Genomic DNA, 19,966 nt, shown 5'->3' on the forward strand with positions numbered 1-19,966 from the left:
CATCAATGTAGTAATTAAAACTGAGAGGACCTTTCCTATTTGTGAAACTCACAACCTGACTTTTAACCCCGTTTATCATCATACCATTGCCTACTGTCCATCTCACAACATTATTGAGGTCATTTTGCAGTTGCTCACTTATTTATTAGTCTATACAGAATAACATCATCTGCAAAATGCCTTATCTCTGATTCCACTTCTTTACTCATATCATTTATATATATAAGAAAACATAAAGGTCCAATAATACTGCCTTGAGGAATTCCCCTCTTAATTATTACAGGGTCAGATAAAGCTTCGCCTACTCTAATTCTCTGAGATCTATTTTCTATATAGCAACCCATTCAGTCACTCTTTTATCTAGTCCAGTTCGCATTTTTGCCAGTAGTCTCCCATGATCCACCCTATCAAATGCCTTAGACAGATCAATCGCAATACAGTCCATTTGTCCTCCTGAATCAAAGTTATCTGCTATATCTTGCTGGAATTCTACAAGTTGAGCTTCAGTGGAATAACCTTTCCTAATCCTGAACTGCCTTCTATCGAACTAGTTATTAATTTTGCAAACATGTCTAATATAGTCAGAAAAAAATGCTTTCCCAAAGCTTACATGCAATGCATGTCACATTTAATAGTCTGTAATTTTCCGATTTATGTCTATCACCCTTTCCTTTATACACAGGGGCTACTATAGCAACTTTCCATTCATTTGATATAGCTCCATGCAAACAGTAATCAGATAAGTACTTCAAATATGGTACTATATCCCAACCCATTGTCTTTAGTATATCCCCTGAAACCTGCTCAATTCCAGCTGCTTTTCTAGTTTTCATCTTTTTTACCTTACTGTAAATATCATTGTTATCATAGGTCAATTTTAATACTTCTTTAGTATTAGTCACCTCCTCTTTCTGAACATTATCCTTGTAACCAACAATCTTTACATACTGCTGACTGAATACTTCCTCCTTTTGAAGATCCTCGCATACACACTCCCCTTGTTCATTAATGATTCCTGGAATGTCCTTCTTGGAACAGTCTATTTATGCTTCGTGATCACTAATCGCATCTATTACTTCTGTTTCTTTATAGAGCTCATGTGGTTTTACCAGCGTCACATCCAGAATATTCTTTCCTCTAGTTGTTTCCATCACTTTCTGAATCAGCTGCCCCTCCCATATCAACCATATTAAGGTGGGTGGACAAATGTACATTTTTCTAATACACAGTTTGCTAACAATAATGTGTGTGATTCTATTATGTCAGCAAAGTGAAGTACCTATACATTCTCTTCCATTTTTCACTCAGATTTGTATGAATGCCAATTATGCTTGATATCATGTTATCCTTACCTGACTTCTTTGCTAGATTCAATTTCCTAGTACCGGTACGTTCCTTCAATTTCTGCTTACTACCACAGCCATTTCTAACTCTATTTCTTTCCAACCTGCACTTCCTTCTTAGTCACTTTACTTCTCTGTTATAATATAGCGGATCTTTACCATTCCTTACCACCTTTAAAGGTACGAACCTATTTTCTATTTTCACATTCCTTAACAATTGCTTTAATCCCATCCCAGAGTCTGTTTAAATTTTTATTTACTGTTTTCCACTGATCATAGTTACTTTTTTTTTTTAATTCCCCCATGCCTGTTTTATCTGCAATATGGTACTGCCTAATGGTCCTAATTTTAATACCTTCGTTTCTTTCACATTTATTTTTAACTATGACAAAAACAGCTTCGTGATCACTAATACCACCTATTACTTCCGTTCCTCTATAGAGCACATCTGGTTTTACCAGCACCACATCCAGAATATTATTCCCTCTAGTTGGTTCCATCACTGAGCTGGATAGCTGCAGTCGCTTAAGTGCGGCCAGTATCCAGTATTCGGGAGATAGTGGGTTCGAACCCCACTGTCGGCAGCCCTGAGTATGGTTTTCTGTGGTTTCCCATTTTCACACCAGACAAATTCTGGGGCTGTACTAAAGTCCACATACTTCAAAAGGAGATCCAACAAACTTAAAACTTGGAAACATCCTGATTGGAGAAAAGGGGAATGGCAGCTGGATTACATATTTATTGAAAAAACCTTCCACAGAGAAATCTACAATGTTAAAGTATTAAGAGGAGTAGATATAGGTTCAGATCATTACATAGTCAAAATCAAAATTAAGTTCATCCACTAAAAATGAAATTAAAACCCAATAAATGAAAGAGGAACTTTGATCCACACCAGTTAATTAGAAATGATAAATACGGTATAGAGAAGTCACACAAAACATAAAAATGACAAATAACTTTGAAGAACTGGTTCTAATTCTCAGGCAACAAGCTGAAATTTTAGCCCCATTGAACACACGTACAAGACATGCCTGATGGACCTCAGAATGTGATAAAATTTATGAAGAAAGACATCAAGCATGGTTAAAATTTCAAACATACAAAACAGAAGAAAGTGCAACCAATCTCAAAAATATCAGGAAAAAGTTCACACAAATTATCAGGCAAACCAAGAGATAATCACAGAAAGATCTAATCAACTCAATAGAAGAAAATTACCACAAAACCAATTCCAGAGACTTTTACAAAATGTTTGGAAGACAAGTACAAAAATTTGCCCCTCCCACATTAATGCTGAAAAGTGAGGATGGAAAAATGACACATAATGACGAGGAAAATGCCGAAATCATGGCAAAAGCATTAATTAAACTTTTGAATTGTGAAGAACCCCAGGAACTTTTAGCAAAATACAGACATGCCCATCAAAACCCCGCCTGAACTCATAAACCCCCCAACAATCCAAGAGGTGGAAACAGCACTCAAAGAGTTGAAAAATTATAAGGCTTGTGGAGAAGACCAAGTTTTAGCAGAAATGTGGAAATATGCCAGTGATACACTCCGGACATCATTACACATGGCCCTAACAAAAATCTGGATAGCAGAAAAGTTCTCCAAACAATGGATCTCAGCCATAATCCACCCACTCAAAAAAAAAAAAAAAAAAAAAAAAAGAGAGATAAAAGCAATCTAGATAATTACAGATGTATCTCTCTCTTAGACTGCACATACAACCAGAATCCTACACAGGAGGATCAAAGAGCAACTAGAGGAAGAATTAGGTGAATACCAAGGAGGCTTCAGACCTTGGAGAAGCTGTGCAGAACAAATCATCACTTTAAAATTTGCCATAGCATATTACAAGAAGCAAAACAAACCTCTTGCAATAACCTTCATGGACTTTAAAAAAGCTTACGACTGTATCCATAGACCTTCACTGTTGAACATTTTAAGAAATTTTGGGCTCCACCCAAAATTAATCAAATTGATAGAACTCACCTCAACCAACACTAAATCAAAAGTCAAGTTCAGAGGGGAATTCCCTGAGCCATTCATCATTAAAACAGGCTTAAGACAAGGAGATTGCTTGTCACTACTGCTGTTTAACAGTGCCTTGGAATATATAATGAGGGCAAGATTAACCCAAAGAACATCCGAATTGGAAGACCCAAAGACAACATAAATTTAAATTGCCTAGGATTTGCCGATGACCTTGCTCTCTTGCCCAACAATTTTTAGGAAACCAGACAACAAGTTATATCACTACAGGAAATAACACAGAAAATTGGTCTTGGAATATCTTTTGAAAAGACAGTAATCATGTTTACTGACCCACCACTCATAAACAAAATTGCCATAGGAAACCAAGAAATCAAAATTGTAGATAAATTTAAACATCTGGGAGAAATCATAACATATAACCTCAATGAAAAGCCAGCATGGCATAACAGAATAAATAAACTGACCAGAGCACAATATGTCACCAAGAATACTTACAACAAAAAGGGCCTGTCAATAGCAACAAAATTAAAACATTACAAAACAGTCACTCAACCAGAAATAACATACGCAAGCGAAACCATCTTCAAAACAACTAACACGGCACAAATAGACAAAATACTCAAGATAGAGAGAAGAATCATTAGAAGGTGCATCAACAAACTATACCAAAAAGATGGACACTGGAGAGTAGCTTCTAATGAAACAGTCTACAAGGAAATAGAACCAGTAATGAGCACAATCGGGAAGAAACGCGTTTCATTTTTTGGACATCTAATCGGAACACCAGAGAACAGGATCATCAGGAGAATAATAGAAAAAAATATGGAATAGTAAGTGCAACATTAAGTGGATTACAGAAATCAAGGAAGATATGGATGAACTACAAATTACAGTGGTCGACCTAAGAAACAAAACCAACAAAATCAGGAAACTCGCAGACAAGCAAACCAGAATCAACAAACAGACAATAGGAAGGGTAATTTCCGATGAAGAAAGAAGGATAAGGTCAGAGAGAATGAAGAAGTACTCGGCTGACAGGAAACTGAAAAATTCTTTGTATAAAGTTGGCTAGAGTGGTCCCAAGTAGGCCATAAAATGTATATAATAATAATCTAGGAACTCTGTTGAGTCATGTTAAAAAAGGCATGCATTTTATATTTAAGGAATAATTAATAACTCTAAACAAAGAAAGAAATAATCTATGAAACAATGTTAAAATAATCTGCACCAAAAAGCACCAGAGCGGCACCCAGGTGTGATCTTATAACTGTGTATTTCACACCATTAGCATAGCTCAAGTTCTAAAAAGTAATTGTAGATAGAACAGAAATAACTAAGTAGAAAGAGCTATCAGAAAGAATGTATTCGTATACATATCATGACACGATCAAATGGGATTATCCTTAACATATACAGGGTGATTTCTTCCACCATGTAAAAACTCTAGGGATTAATCGTGGAGAAGATATGGAACAAAAATTGTCAAATGAACATACGTCTGGAAATGCATGGTGTCCATGTTAGCGACCATGTATTAAATCATACTTTGTTACAGAGACTGCAGGCCAATACACGCTGTACCATGCCGCCACAGTTACAGTATGCGTGGTTTCCTCCTAGAGCAGGGCCATCCAGCCATTGCGCCCGCGCTTGGGAGGCACCGGGCAGTCAGCCTAGCGCTCCTTCCCCTACCACCGCTACAGTGTGGCAGCAAGGAGACCTGGGACAGACGGACGATGTTCGGACCGCGCTGACTAGATACATACGTACAGACGTGCGGCTGATGGCTTTTGTGAGTTTATTGACGTCATATTGATAGGGCTGTTTTGCCATCACAAATATACCGCATATGTAAATCGAAAGCATTTGATAGGGTGGATCATGGGAGACTACTGGCAAAAATGAGTGCAATTGGACTAGACAAAAGAGTGACTGAATGGGTGGCTATATTTCTAGAAAATAGATCTCAGAGAATTAGAGTAGGCAAAGCTTTATCTGACCCTGTAATAATTAAGAGGGGAATTCCTCAAGGCAGTATTATTGGACCTTTATGTTTTCTTATATATATAAATGATATGAGTAAAGGAGTGGAATCGGAGGTAAGGCTTTTTGCGGATGATGTTATTCTCTATAGAGTGATAAATAAGTTACAAGATTGTGAGCAACTGCAATGTGACCTCGAAAATGTTGTGAGATGGACAGCAGGCAATGGTATGTTGATAAACGGGGTTAAAAGTCAGGTTGTGAGTCTCACAAATAGGAAAAGTCCTCTCAGTTTTAATTACTGCGTTGATGGGGTGAAAGTTCCTTTTGGGGATCATTGTAAGTATCTAGGTGTTAATATAAGGAAAGATCTTCATTGGGGTAATCACATTAATGAGATTGTAAATAAAGGGTACAGATCTCTGCACATGGTTATGAGGGTGTTTAGGGGTTGTAGTAAGGATGTAAAGGAGAGTGCATATAAGTCTCTGGTAAGACTCCAACTAGAGTATGGTTCCAGTGTATGGGACCCTCACCAGGATTACCTGATTCAAGAACTGGAAAAAATCCAAAGAAAAGCAGCTCGATTTGTTCTGGGTGATTTCCGACAAAAGAGTAGCGTTACAAAAATGTTGCAATGTTTGGGTTGGGAAGAATTGAGAGAAAGAAGAAGAGCTGCTCGACTAAGTGGTATGTAATACCAATATAAATGGTCCGTTATTGGACATTATAAATTTTCCAGCTAACTCATTCTTGGTTGCCAGCGTTTCGCCCTCGTGTGCTAGGGTGGGCTCATCAGTTGGTACCTAGCACACCTACCAATACGCTGGCTAGTGCACACCGTGGAGGCTACTGCGTAGGTGTGCTAGGTACCAACTGATGAGCCCACCCTAGCACACGAGGGCGAAACGCTGGCAACCAAGAATGAGTTAGCTGGAAAATTTATAATGTCCAATAACGGACCATTTATATTGGTATTATAAATTTACTCATTCAGGACAAATGTTTCAGATTCCCTATGGGAATGAACATCTATATCATCTGAAGGCCAAGCAGGCATCAATTTTTGTAATGAGACAAAGTCTCTTAGTGCATTGGCACTGCTGGTGGCTCCAATTAGCCTACGCAGTAGCCTCCACGGTGTGCACTAGCCAGAGTATTGGTAGGTGTGCTAGGTACCAACTGATGAGCCCACCCTAGCACACGAGGGCGAAACGCTGGCAACCAAGAATGAGTTAGCTGGAAAATTTATAATGTCCAATAACGGACCATTTATATTGGTATTATAAATTTACTCATTCAGGACAAATGTTTCAGATTCCCTATGGGAATGAACATCTATATCATTAAGTGGTATGTTCCGAGCTGTCAGCGGAGAGATGGCGTGGAATGACGTTAGTAGATGAATAAGTTTGAATGGCGTTTATAAAAGTAGGAAAGATCACAATATGAAGATAAAGTTGGAATTCAAGAGGACAAACTGGGGCAAATATTCATTTATAGGAAGGGGAGTTAGGGATTGGAATAACTTACCAATGGAGATGTTCAATAAATTTCCAATTTCTTTGAAATCATTTAGGAAAAGGCTAGGAAAGCAACAGATAGGGAATCTGCCACCTGGGCGACTGCCCTAAATGCAGATCAGTATTGATTGATTGATTGATTGAAAGGACTCCAATTATGGAATATGCAGGAAACGAAATCAAGTGTTAAATAAGGAATAATGTGATTTATTCTAATCTGAAATTAGAACATATCTGAGAGGAAAATTCAACAAAATTTTAGAAATATGAACAGATAGTACAGACCTTGAGTGACTTTTGCTCAGTCGTTTTTATGAGCTTTTAGTTTTGGAGCAAATACTCTTCTCCAAACTGGGTACAATATTTCTGGACACAGCTATTCTTAAACAATTGCGAAAGTTTCTATCGTTCATCGTTGCACGATGTTACGTTTGGTAAGCTAAAGAACCGAAAAGAAACGCTCACAAATGTACGTTGAGCCGAATATTGACAGAACTTTACATGCACGTTGGTACAAAAGGGGGTATTCTTCTTGCTGAAAGCCGCTGTTTAAAATTCTTCTAAACTTCGTGACATAGTGGTGGTGGTGGTGATTATTGTTTTAAGAGGAAGTACAACTAGGCAACCATCCTCTATATAACACTAATCAGAGGGAAAAAATGGAAGGGATCCGTCACTTCGAAAAATGAAGATATCGGCCAAAGGAATACAAGGGCCACGAAGGGCATGAAAATGAAAGACTCCCTAGCCGTCGCAAACCTAATAGCGTTGGGGTCGGAAAAGAACAAGAGTTGACCAAGAGAGGTCGGATAGGATAGATGAAAGTGAGGAGCCTGGCACAAGTAAGTGGAAGTAATGGCAGGACTCAGCTGAGGGCCCCATGGTCGCCAACCAACGCTCCGAAGTTCAGAGCCCCTGAGGCCACTTTTAGTCACCTCTTATGACAGGCAGGGAATACCGTGGGTGTTATTCTATCACCCCCACCCACAGGGGGATGTCTGCTCTAAGAGAAAATGGTTGAACAAATACATCTAACACTGCTTGGTGTTCTGATAATTCTGAAAATCTCTCTTTTCTAGGGGCCGATGACCTTCGATGTTAGGCCCCTTAAAACAACAAGCATCATCATCATCATCAAAATCTCTTTTCAAACTCTTCTTGATCTGTTTTTGACAAGCTCTATTGGTGAAAAATATCTAATTCCCTCCATGAGTTTTCCATTTGGATTTGCTAGGCGGGCAATAATTCCATTGTGGAGATTTATATTCCGTACGCAATTATCAGACTGTGCCTCTTATAATGGGCTTCTGATAAGTTCACCTGCATACACCCCAGCGTCAGTGGGTCGGGTCTGACACATCCCACTCTGATGAATCTAATGTCAGACCTAAGACAAAACGCTGGTTAATAGAGCAAACGCCTGAAAAGCCTTACATCTGATCCTTCTTGTAATTGGAAAATTCCCTGCAAGTACTCATCAAAGTCGACACTTTCTTTCACTGTTTCAAGCTATAGAAAATGTCCTGTGCTCCTTGCACGTATATGGTTTTCCCACAAAAACAATTTTCTTTTGAACGCTTGAATTCATTCCACCAAATCACAGATATTGTGCTGTTGGCCCTGAAGCGAAGTTTTCAAAGTATTCAGATGAGCAGTAATGTCACTTAAAAATGCCAAGTCTGCCACCCACTTAGAATCACGCAAAAGAACTTCGGGCTGCCCTTTCATATCCGCAAGCAAAAAAAAAAAAAAAAAAACCACTATGAAGCACCTTCGCCTTGCTCAGCCGTATTACTTCTGCATGGTACAGGATATCCGGATACTCTGCTTCGATGTCATCCAAGAACACTTTGAATTGACAGTGCGTGAGTCCATGGGAGAGAAGAAAATTTACCATTCACACAACTGTTCGGCCGATGACCTTCGATGTTAGGCCCCTTTAAACAACAACAACAACACAACTGTTCCCATTACGTCTTTAAGCTTGGCAACTTTTGCACAGATTGCCTCCTGCTGTATCAAGCAATGGACCGCAGCCATTAGGGTACTACTGCTCTCAGCCATTTTTTTCTTTACATAGCTTAGGAACACCGAGCGTAGATCACGTAAAGCAGGAGCTCCATCCATCGTTACATTCATCAACCGCTCCCATGTTATTCCCATTGACTCAAAAACACCCTCCACAGCTTGGAAAATTTTGAAACCGGTAGTGGTGTCATTGAGAGCTACCTAGTCTAGGAAATCCTCGGTGACCCGAAGATCGTCATTCACCCCTTGAATGAAAATAACGAGCTGAGCTCTGTCTGCAATGTCGGTTGATTCGTCGAAGGTGATGGAAAATGATACACAATTTGCTGCCTTCTCCATTAATTGCTGTTCCATGTCAACGGCCATATTGTCTATTCTGCGAACCACAGTTCGAGGAGAAAGAGAGATTTTGTCAAATTTCTCAACTAGCACCACAGGACAAATACATGCCGTAGAGTCCATTAGGCACTCCTTGATTAAATTCCCTTCCGTGAAGGGTTCCGAGCTTTGGGAATTCGCAGCGAACGTTTGTAGCTTGTTCATAAAATCGGTCCACCATACTCTCCTCAATCTCCCGTCAAAAAAATACGGCAAGTCACAATGTTAAGAGTTCTTTAGATAATTCAAACATTTCGTCATTCCTGTTTGTAAACTATCATTTTAAAATTAAAACAATAATACTTACAGAATAGCGCTGCTTGAAATTTTCTTTCAATTCTTCCAACTTCGATTGGTGACTCTCGTCTGTCAAATAACCATAATCATCCCTGTGCTTGGCACTGTAGTGCTGTTTCAAATTGTGTTTTTTTTAACACACTAAATCTCGGTGGCACACTAAACATTTGGCATGTCCTTTATAAGCTGTAGAGAAAAGTGAAATGTCCCATTCTGCTTTATAATGTTCAGTCACGACAGCTGCATCTGGCTCCATGGCTAAATGGTTAGCATGCTGGCCTTTGGTCACAGGGGTCCTGGGTTCGATTCGCGGCAGGGTCAGGAATTTTAACCATAATTGGTTAATTTCGCTGGTAGGGGGACTGGGTGTATGTGTTGTCTTCATCATAATTTCATCCTCATCCTGACAAGCAAGTCGCCTACGGACGTCAAATCGAAAGACCTGCATCTGGCAAGCCGAACTTGTCCTTGGACACTCCCGGCACTAAAAGCCATACGCCATTTCCTTTCATTTTTATGACAGCTGCGAAACTGATTTAGTTATACTCTGTCAAGCGCATTGGACTAGACTAGCAACTGATGGATCAGCTGCTCGCTCAGCCAGCCAAGGTCCTCCCACCACTACCGAAACTACCTTCCACAAAGCGCTCGGAGCAGTGGCTTGGAGCGCGGCCAGAGCGCTAGCGCTCGAGGAGCGCTGTTTGGATGGCCCTGTCCTAGAGGGTGGTACTGTTCCTCATACGTCACGCCCTAGCGCCCTCTCTGGCCATAGTCATAGATACCGTTGTGTCCGAGTCACTTCTTGCGCTGACACACCGGGTAGTGGATGTGTTACAGCATTGTACACAATGGTTCTGTATTCGACTCGAGAACCTGCCGACATGGTGTTTACTTACCACAAGGTAAATGGCAACGGGCGGCAGGCAGCGCAGTTGTATCAGGAGACCTATCCCCGCTGACAACCACCACAGCATTCAATTTTTGCAACAGTGTCTCACCGTTTGTCTGAGACAGGGTTGTTTAAGGAAGCAGGAAATCATGAAGGACGTATTCACACTGTTCGGACACCAGACATGGAGGAAAATGTGATTAACACTGTGGAAGGCGACCGCCATGTTAGTAACAGGCAGTTGGCCCGCCAGTACAGGGTAAGCCAGACGACCGTGTGGAACATTCACCATGACAACTGTTACTAATCACTTACAGTGTGTGCAGGGCTTCCTAGCGACAGACTTTCCACATCAGGAGTGTTTCTGTCACTGGTTTATTCACCAGGCAACCACGATTCCGGGATTTGTGGCATCCATCCTACTCACAAATGAGGCAACCTTTACGCGGAGTGGTATCTTCAACTTTCATAACAGTCATCTGTGGGATCGTATGCAGAACCCCCATGGTTTGATGCCAGCGAATCATCAGCAGCGGTTCAGCCGGAATGTGTGGGCCGGAATAATTGGCGACTGTTTTTTGGGACCAGTCTTCCTTCCACATCACCTAACAGACCGGAACTATCGGTGTTTATTGCGGGTGACTTTGCCTCACCTGCTGGAAGATGTACCATTGATGATTTGCGGGGTTATGAGGCTGCTACATGACGGTGCTCCAGCGCACTTCGCGGTGAACGTCCGGTCGCATCTCAATCGTGTCTTCATGCTGCCTTTGACACTGTTCAGATGCAGCCTGGCCGATGTGGACATGTGAGACAGAATAAGCACGTACACGCTTGTGTGGAGGCACATGGAAACCATTTTCAACACATCCTGTAACTGTCGTTGCATGGTACAGTACGTATTAGACCGCTGTCTCTGTAACAAAGGATGAGTGAATAAATGGTCCTTAAACAAACCATGCATTTCCAGACATACGTTCATTAGACCTTTTCTGTTCCATATCCTCTCTTCGTGCAATCCTAGAGTTAATACATGGTGGAAAAAATCACCCTGTATAAAGATATATTTGAGAGATATTTCACCATAAAAAGAAGTGTAACCTACTGTCGTAAATAGTCATACCTGCCGGGGCAGCGTAGAAGAGCCACTGGCTGACGCCCATATCCCATGGCTCTCCAAATAGCAAATCATACCCGTTTTATTATGACTTTTGAAATGAATACACCAGGAACACAACATTGCAGTTTACTTTCCAAGACTTCCGCGAGAATTACACCAGGACTACTTGATACAAGTACTGGAAAAGATCCAAAGGAAAGTAGCACAATTAGTTCTTGATGATTTCCGACAGAAAAGTAGCGTTACAAAAATGTTGCAAACTTTGGGCTGGAAGATCATAATGTGAAAATAAAGTTGGAATAAAAAAAGGAAAAATTGGGGCAAATATTAATTTATATGGCGAGGAATAAGGGATTAGAATAATTTCCAAGTTTAAGAAAGGGTGACAGCCCTAAATGCAGATCATTGATTGAATATTCCCAAGCCTATGATTTCCTCTTGGCAGACATCAATATGTACTAGAAGTACTGCATTCAAGCCAGGTGAATGATTAGGCTCAAATTAAATTATGGACATTTCCTCATGTGTTGAGTGTGATGTTGCAGACCACCTTCTAGTTTGCTTGTGTATTATTTGCTGTAAATGGAAGGCCAAGCTTCCATTCATGGGGCAGGCTACTGCTCCATTGAGCAAGATGTCAAAGCTGTTGTTCTCACTGTGCTGTGTAACCATGTTACATACCATGTTAGTACGGGAAGTTAAACTAACACACAAGACAAGGGTAAGTTCATACTTTCATACTTTCCAACACTCAAAGACTTATTATCCGTTACGTTTTTCAAACTCCAACTAATAGCCGCATTTTTCCTGCCGGTTACAGGTCGTGATACAGATGATCCAACTTTTTTCAATTCAAACTACAAATAGCAAACTTCATATTCGAAACAAGCCACACCTCTCCACCCAACAGGAGATAAGAGACGTGAAAACACCGGATGCCTTCTTAAGGAAACTTTTTACCAATAGCTCAACAGAAATACTTCATATAGTGCATACAAGTTCTTCAGTAATCAACGAACTTATGGAAAATTCACAAGACTTATAGTGAACTATATTTTAGTCCATCAGTGTTTTTAACATTAAGATTTTTAATAATAAGTCATAGTTCTACTAACAATCGCCTTCAATGCATTCCCCCCTTCTAAACCCCCCCCCCCCCCCCCACATCCATTCACACACGCACTACTAACACTTGTTTTTAAGGTTTTAAGAAAATTGTGAGACTGTTCTTAGCTAATTTTACTTTTGCCAAATGTAAGCAGCTGATGATGAATGCAATGCATTCGAAACATGTTCTGAACTTTTAATTTAATGTCTATTGAAATAGCCTAAGGCTAAATAAAAGTGAAAGTATCGATCAGGTGGATTCTTGTTCGTTCAATTAATTGGCTGTGTAACCATGACGTAAGAAGCATGCTTATGTTCCCGAGAGTCTCATGAGGCACGCTTTATGAGAAAAGTGTTGAGAAGTTCTGACGATTCTCGAGACATGCTCTCATTTCCCATCCCTACTTAACCATTCAGTACTCTGGTTCCAGAACATTGCGTAAGGACTCGGGTGGGGTGCCACACACCCCATTATGTAAATGAGTATTATCTTCATACAAATATTTGATTTTATATTTATTAAGGCACATACTACACTACAATGGGAATATTTTATGAAGAGAAGACATTTGTCTTTGCATGTTACATAGTGAAAAAGAAATATATTCCTTTACATACTGAAAACTTATAAATAAAGAGAGTTCTTTTGCATTTCTTCATGAAAATAAAAACCTACAACCTGTTTTCCAGTCATTGACCAGGTCAGGGATGGAATGAATGAAGCAGATATAGGTTGTTAGTACGATGGGGTCACCACTCCCAAAGTGATTTATTAATGACTGATAGATGCTATGGAATGAGAATGAAGAGTGTTGCTGGAATGAAAGATGACAGGGAAAACCGGAGTACCCGGAGAAAAACCTGTCCCGCCTCCGCTTTGTCCAGCACAAATCTCACATGGAGTGACCGGGATTTGAACCACGGTATTCAGCGGCGAGAGGCCCTGAGCCATGGAGGCTTTGTATTTCTTCATATCAAAGGTAATATCAGCAACATAACACACAGCAAAAGGAAATATAAGGCATAATGAAAGAAACATTTCGTGGTTACACAAATTACTCATTGTCACTTTGAACATTAATCAGATAGTAGCAGCCTTTATCTCACTCACTTTCACTAGCACAATTTCTACAAACTGGGATGAGATGCTCCATACAAATAATTCTCTTGCACTTTTCACATTCAATTTTGGACTTCCTGTCCCTAGAGCATGGACATAAATCACATTGTCCTTGTTTATTCCATTAGAGACATGATGGTTGGCGCTCCGCAGACATTTTTCAGTTTTTCTTTCAGACCCTGTGATATGTGTTTAACCATTGCTCTTTCTTCCATGAAGGGTTTGACAAGTTCTAGGCCAAGATTTTGCAGATATTTTTGCTTCTTCATGTCATCTTTGGAATTAGTTTCATAAATTATCTGCGAGTTAATTCCACATACATTCATCAGGGTGAAGAACACTCTAAGTTGCCATCGTCTACTGTTTCTGCTGACATGATATTCAGAACATGGAAAGTCTACAACATCCACTCCCACCTTTGTGAGGTTGTACATTATGTTCGATTCCCCTGTGCTGGCATCACTTGCTGCATAATGGTGCATTGTGAAAAGCAACAGTATCAACTTCCCCTCTTAGGAATGTAAGACACCAAAGTCTTGTCCTCCTGGAAACCAAAGAGGCTTGAGTGTACACTGTGCTTTGTATTCAGAAACTGGGGTGAAACTTCCTTTTCGTTTCCTGATGGTTACTGTTATGGTCAATTTGTGATTCTTCATCATCCGTGAAGCAAGGGGGGTGCTAGTAAACCAATTATCTAGGGTAATATTTCTCCCTGAACCAGAAATTGTTATAATTAACCTCTCAACTACATCTTGTGATGAACTGCTAACTCTGAACTGGACTTCTGGTTGTATGCCTGCATAAATTTCAAGATTTAGGATGCAAAGTATTCCTGCATCAGTAAGATTCCATAATTGGCAGGTTTCTTCAGCATGAATTGCCAAAAGCCACAGCGGCCTTGAAATGCAATTAGCATTTCATCTATTGTGACATATTCCGAGATGCTACGATGTGCATTCAAGTTCTGAGGCCTCCGATTTTTTTTCTCCAGACTGGAAAGAAATAGAAACATGTGCATTGTTTTAAAAGGAGCCCGGGTTCGTTGTCAAAACGTCACAGAGATGGCAGCACTATACGACAGATGGATTTTTAGCGCCAGCCGCGAGAATGAGAACTGTTTTAGATACTTAAAATGGCGATGTTTTCCTTACGTGAACAGCGTGCAATCATTCGTTTTTTGAATTTGCGTGGTGTGACACCAATTGAAATTCATCGACAGTTGAAGGAGACATGTGGTGATGGAGTTATGGATGTGTCGAAGGTGCGTTCGTGGGTGCGACAGTTTAATGAAGGCAGAACATCGTGTGACAACAAGCCGAAACAACCTTGGGCTCGCACAAGCCGTTCTGACGACATGATCGAGAAAGTGGAGAGAATTGTTTTGGGGTATCGCCGAATGACTGTTGAACAGATCGCCTCTAGTGTTGGCATTTCCGTGGGTTCTGTGCACACAATCCTGCATGACGACCTGAAAATGCGAAAAGTGTCATCCAGGTGGGTGCCACGAATGCTGACGGACGACCACAAGGCTGCCCGTGTGGCATGTTGCCAAGCAATGTTGACGCGCAACGACAGCATGAATGGGACTTTCTTTTCGTCGATTGTGACAATGGATGAGACGTGGATGCCATTTTTCAATCCAGAAACAAAGCGCCAGTCAGCTCAATGGAAGCACACAGATTCACCGCCACCAAAAAAATTTCGGGTAACCGCCAGTGCTGAAAAAATGATGGTGTCCATATTCTGGGACAGCGAGGGCGTAATCCTTACCCATTGCGTTCCAAAGGGCACTACGGTAACAGGTGCATCGTACGAAAATGTTTTGAAGAACAAGTTCCTTCCTGCACTGCAACAAAAACGTCCGGGAAAGGCTGCGCGTGTGCTATTTCACCAAGACAACGCACCCGCACATCGAGCTAACGTTACGCAAATGTTTCTTCGTGAAAACAACTTTGAAATGATCCCTCATGCTCCCTACTCACCTGACCTGGCTCCTAGTGACTTTTGGCTTTTTCCAACAATGAAAAACACTTTCCGTGGCTGCACATTCACCAACCGTGCTGCTATTGCCTCAGCGATTTTCCAGTGGTCAAAACATACTCCTAAAGAAGCCTTCGCCGCTGCCATGGAATCATGGCGTCGACGTTGTGAAAAATGTGTACGTCTGCAGGGTGATTACGTCGAGAAGTAACGCCAGTTTCATCGTTTTCGGGTGAGTTGTTAGTTAGAAAAAAAATCGGAGGCCTTAGAACTTGAATGCACCTCGTATAGTGCGATTTTTTCCACAAACATTTCGAAAATAGTGCAAACAAGAGTTAATTTGTCTAGTGAATGCCTCTCATTTCATGTAATAGCTTGGTCAAACTGGAGATGTTGAAGAAAGAATTGGAACTTGAAGAGTTACATAGTCATTTTGAATACATCAAGGGCCAATACATTGTTTGCTCACAAATCTCTGTTATGTTGACAGTCTGAACTCAAAGATTCTACCAGATACAATAGACCTAAAAGTGCTATAATTTCCACCTCATTTGTCTTTGTACCTACAGTGTATCTGCATAACTAACACTACTCTTCTTTATGGGTTCGTTAGTGTGCTCCACTATATTCTTTATCATATCTTTTGTGATGAGTAAATGAAAAGCATCAATAGGGGTCATTGCATGCTTTGCTACAGGCTTCACACCCGGTAAATGTGTTACTATGTTATGCTGTCTTGTTCTAAAATTGGAGGGAACTGGAGGATTCTTCTTCCACTTGCTTGTTTTGTCTTTTCCTGAGTAACAGTTAGAAGGGGAGGTCTCACCATCGTTTCCTTCATCAGAAACGTCAGTTTCTAGATAATCACCATCTTCTTCAGTTGCGGTACTGTGATCACTACCACTCTCGTAATCTTTAAAATCTTCATCTGATCCGCTCAGAAGGTCAGGTAATGGTGCCCCGTAATGACGACGTGTTTTATCCTTTGAGTAAATTAATCGTAAAAAAAGAAGAAAAGTGTGGAAAATGTTGAAGATTAGTGAAAAATGGAATGTTGTGTGATCTGTGCGATCGATGGTGGCATTAAAAGTCTGGAAATTGCCCTAGAGACATAAAAACTAATGAAAATGTTGACTGGATTTGTGAGCAGTGCGTTCGGAATGTTGTGGTTGGCGACGGCATTGATGATGAAGCACCAACAATAAACGATGAGGAATACAAAAGTGCATTAGAAATTATAAACATTCTACAAAAGGACAATGAGGCTCTTAAAGTAGAAAATCAAGAATTAAAAGAAAAACTGCGATCGCTAGAATTCAGGACTGACCATTCTTCGAGTGATATACCGGTACCAGTAACAAACTCGAGCACATGGTGTCAAGTAGTTCATGGTTGGCCGGCTAAGAAGAAACCTACAGCTGAATTTCCAGAAATAAATGTCAAATAGGTTTTGTGCCTTAAATAATTTAATTCTGGAAGAAAGTGATCATGCGCATGAAACCAAATCATCGCGAACCACTGCCGTTGCCGTGCCAAGGTTAAAAATTAGGCTTAGATTTCAGAATCAAGACCCAGTTAGGCCTAAATCAGGAAAGGTAGCTGTGTTTGGTGATAGCCAAGGAAGGGGAATTGCAGAAGTGATAAATATGAGAATATAGCAGCAACCAGAGAAATATATCCAGGAGCTTCTATCAGCAATGTCCTGGAAAACATAGAAGAGGCAACTAGGAACTTCGGGAGCGGCGATGCAGTGCTTATCATCGGTGGTACGAATGACATAGCTCACGACAATGCCAAGAATGTAAGGTCACAACGTAAATATACACTAGGGAAGCTGACTCACACAAACGTTTTTGTAGTGAACGTGCCCCACAGGCATGATTTGAGTAGAGACTCGTGTGAACACTGAAGCGGACAAAGGTGGGCAAAGTCAATACAGATATTGTTAAAAATTTATAAACATTTTTGTAATACTCAGGATATTGAATGCAGCAGTTTCGAGACACACTGTTACACAAAACATGGCGTCCATCTAAACAATTCAGGTAAATGAAAGATTGCTAATGTTCTTCTCAATTTTATTAATCATAAGATATGTACTTTGAAAAATGTAACTCCCTTACATTATAATACCGACCAGGAAAACTAGTTCTTCAACAGCTGTTCTTCAAACTGGCTCAGTCAACTAGAAAATATTATGAATTTTGAGAGGCCATGTAAACCAAAACTAGCATCTGTGATCGAATCAGATCGGTCACCAAATCAAACCATTATCAAGGATAGTTTAGTAGGTAGCCAAACACAGGTACATTATTCTCCTATTCATAAAATACCAGTACATGAAAAATCAGGTCAGAAATCTCCACCAGGATAGCAAGGGTAAATATCTCAATTTATTGCAAGTGAATATCCAATGCGTTAGAAATAAGTTGTTAGAATTAGAACACTTTTGCCAAATCGAGAAAGTTGTCATTTGTGTATCAGAGCACTGGCTTTCTGAAAATCAAGTAGAATATTTTGTTCCCCATGGACATACTGTTGCAGATATATTTTGTAGGAGTAAAAAGAAAAATGGGGGAGCTGGGATTTTAGTTACTGTTCTAAATTTGTGAAGATTGATTTAAATCAATATTGTGTGGAATTAGAGGGAGAATTTAGTTGTGTGAAGCTGGTTGATCAGAATTTGATAACTGTTAGTTTGTATGGATCTCCAAATGCCAATGCTTATGTATTTCTTAAGAATTTTGAATTAGTAATGGAAAAAATTTTGAAGTTTAAGGCCAAAGTTGCTGTTTGTGGGGATTTTAACATAGAGATGGCATATTCAGATGGGCAGATTTTTAGAAATTTTCTGAATTACTAAGAACTCTAAATTTAACTTGCACAAACAAGCTACCTGCACATAATAATGCATTCTTGGATAATATCATTGTAAATTTTTCGAGAGATTTGTATAAACTTAGACTTGTTGGTGGGAGTTTTGCAGATCATGACCCCTTGCTTATACAAAGTATCATTATATCTTAACCAGCCTGACGTAATTTACAATTAAATATAAAAATTTCATAATGTTCCTTATTGAACTGTATCACAATGAAATTGAAAACAAGAAATTAAGTGGTTCAATAGAAGTAAATAAGGAATGTAGTGTTACATTCTTAATTGGTTAAAAGCGGTACCGGTTTTGACCACCAATCTGGATCATTATCAGCCGATTAAAAATACAAAAACAATGCATAGGAAAACAAAAAATGAAAGGATAAGTCTTTCACAAAAGCAGTTCAAAAAGCAATATAAGACAATAGGGATTAGCACTGCACGATTCTAAATCATAAAAACCAGAAGTCGAAGATCAGTCATTTAATGCAGCAAGGCGCATGAGCGTGTGTTGTGCTACTCTTCAGGGACTTGTGCCTTGCTATATATAAGTGACTGATCTTCGACTTATGACTTATGACTTTATGACTTAAAATCGCGCAGTGCTAATCCCTACTGTCTTATATTGCTTCTTGAACTGCTTTTGTGAAAGAATTACCGTTTAATTTTTTGTTTTCCTATGCATTGTTTTTGTAATTTTAATTGGCTGATGATGACCAAGATTGGTGGTCGAAACCAGTACCGCTTTTAACCAAATAAGAATGTAACACTACATTCCTTATTTACTTGTACTGAATAGGTTGAACCACTTCATTTCTTGTTTTCAATTTAATTATAATTTACAAAGACGAACAGGTTCTGATGTGGGTAAAAAGTCAGGGTGATGATTATATTAACATATTTATTGAAAATCTGAAAAAAATTAACTGGGGCTTTGTATTTGAATTGCAAATGAGAGAAAATTATATTGAAACTGTATTTGGAAACTTTTAGATAAATTGGTTGAATTGTGGCATTTATGTTCACCACTGGTAAAAATTAGTTGTAATGGTAAACTTAAAAGCAAGAAGTTGAACTGGTATACTGATGAACTGACTCAGTATAGAGAAAGAATGCTTTTGCTGTATAGAATTTATAAAAACTCTTGTCAAGGAGGAACTGAGCAAAATGGCGTGTATAAAGCTTATCTTAATGGTAAAAAGTCATATAAAAGAAAATTTAACCATACCAAAACTTTAGCTTGTGAAAAATATATTGAGAATGCACCCAACAAATCCAAGGCGGCATGGGATGTTATAGTACAAGAAAACATCAGTACTC

The sequence above is a fragment of the Anabrus simplex genome, chromosome 1 (assembly GCF_040414725.1).
Source record: "Anabrus simplex isolate iqAnaSimp1 chromosome 1, ASM4041472v1, whole genome shotgun sequence".
NCBI classification, from domain to species: domain Eukaryota; kingdom Metazoa; phylum Arthropoda; class Insecta; order Orthoptera; family Tettigoniidae; genus Anabrus; species Anabrus simplex.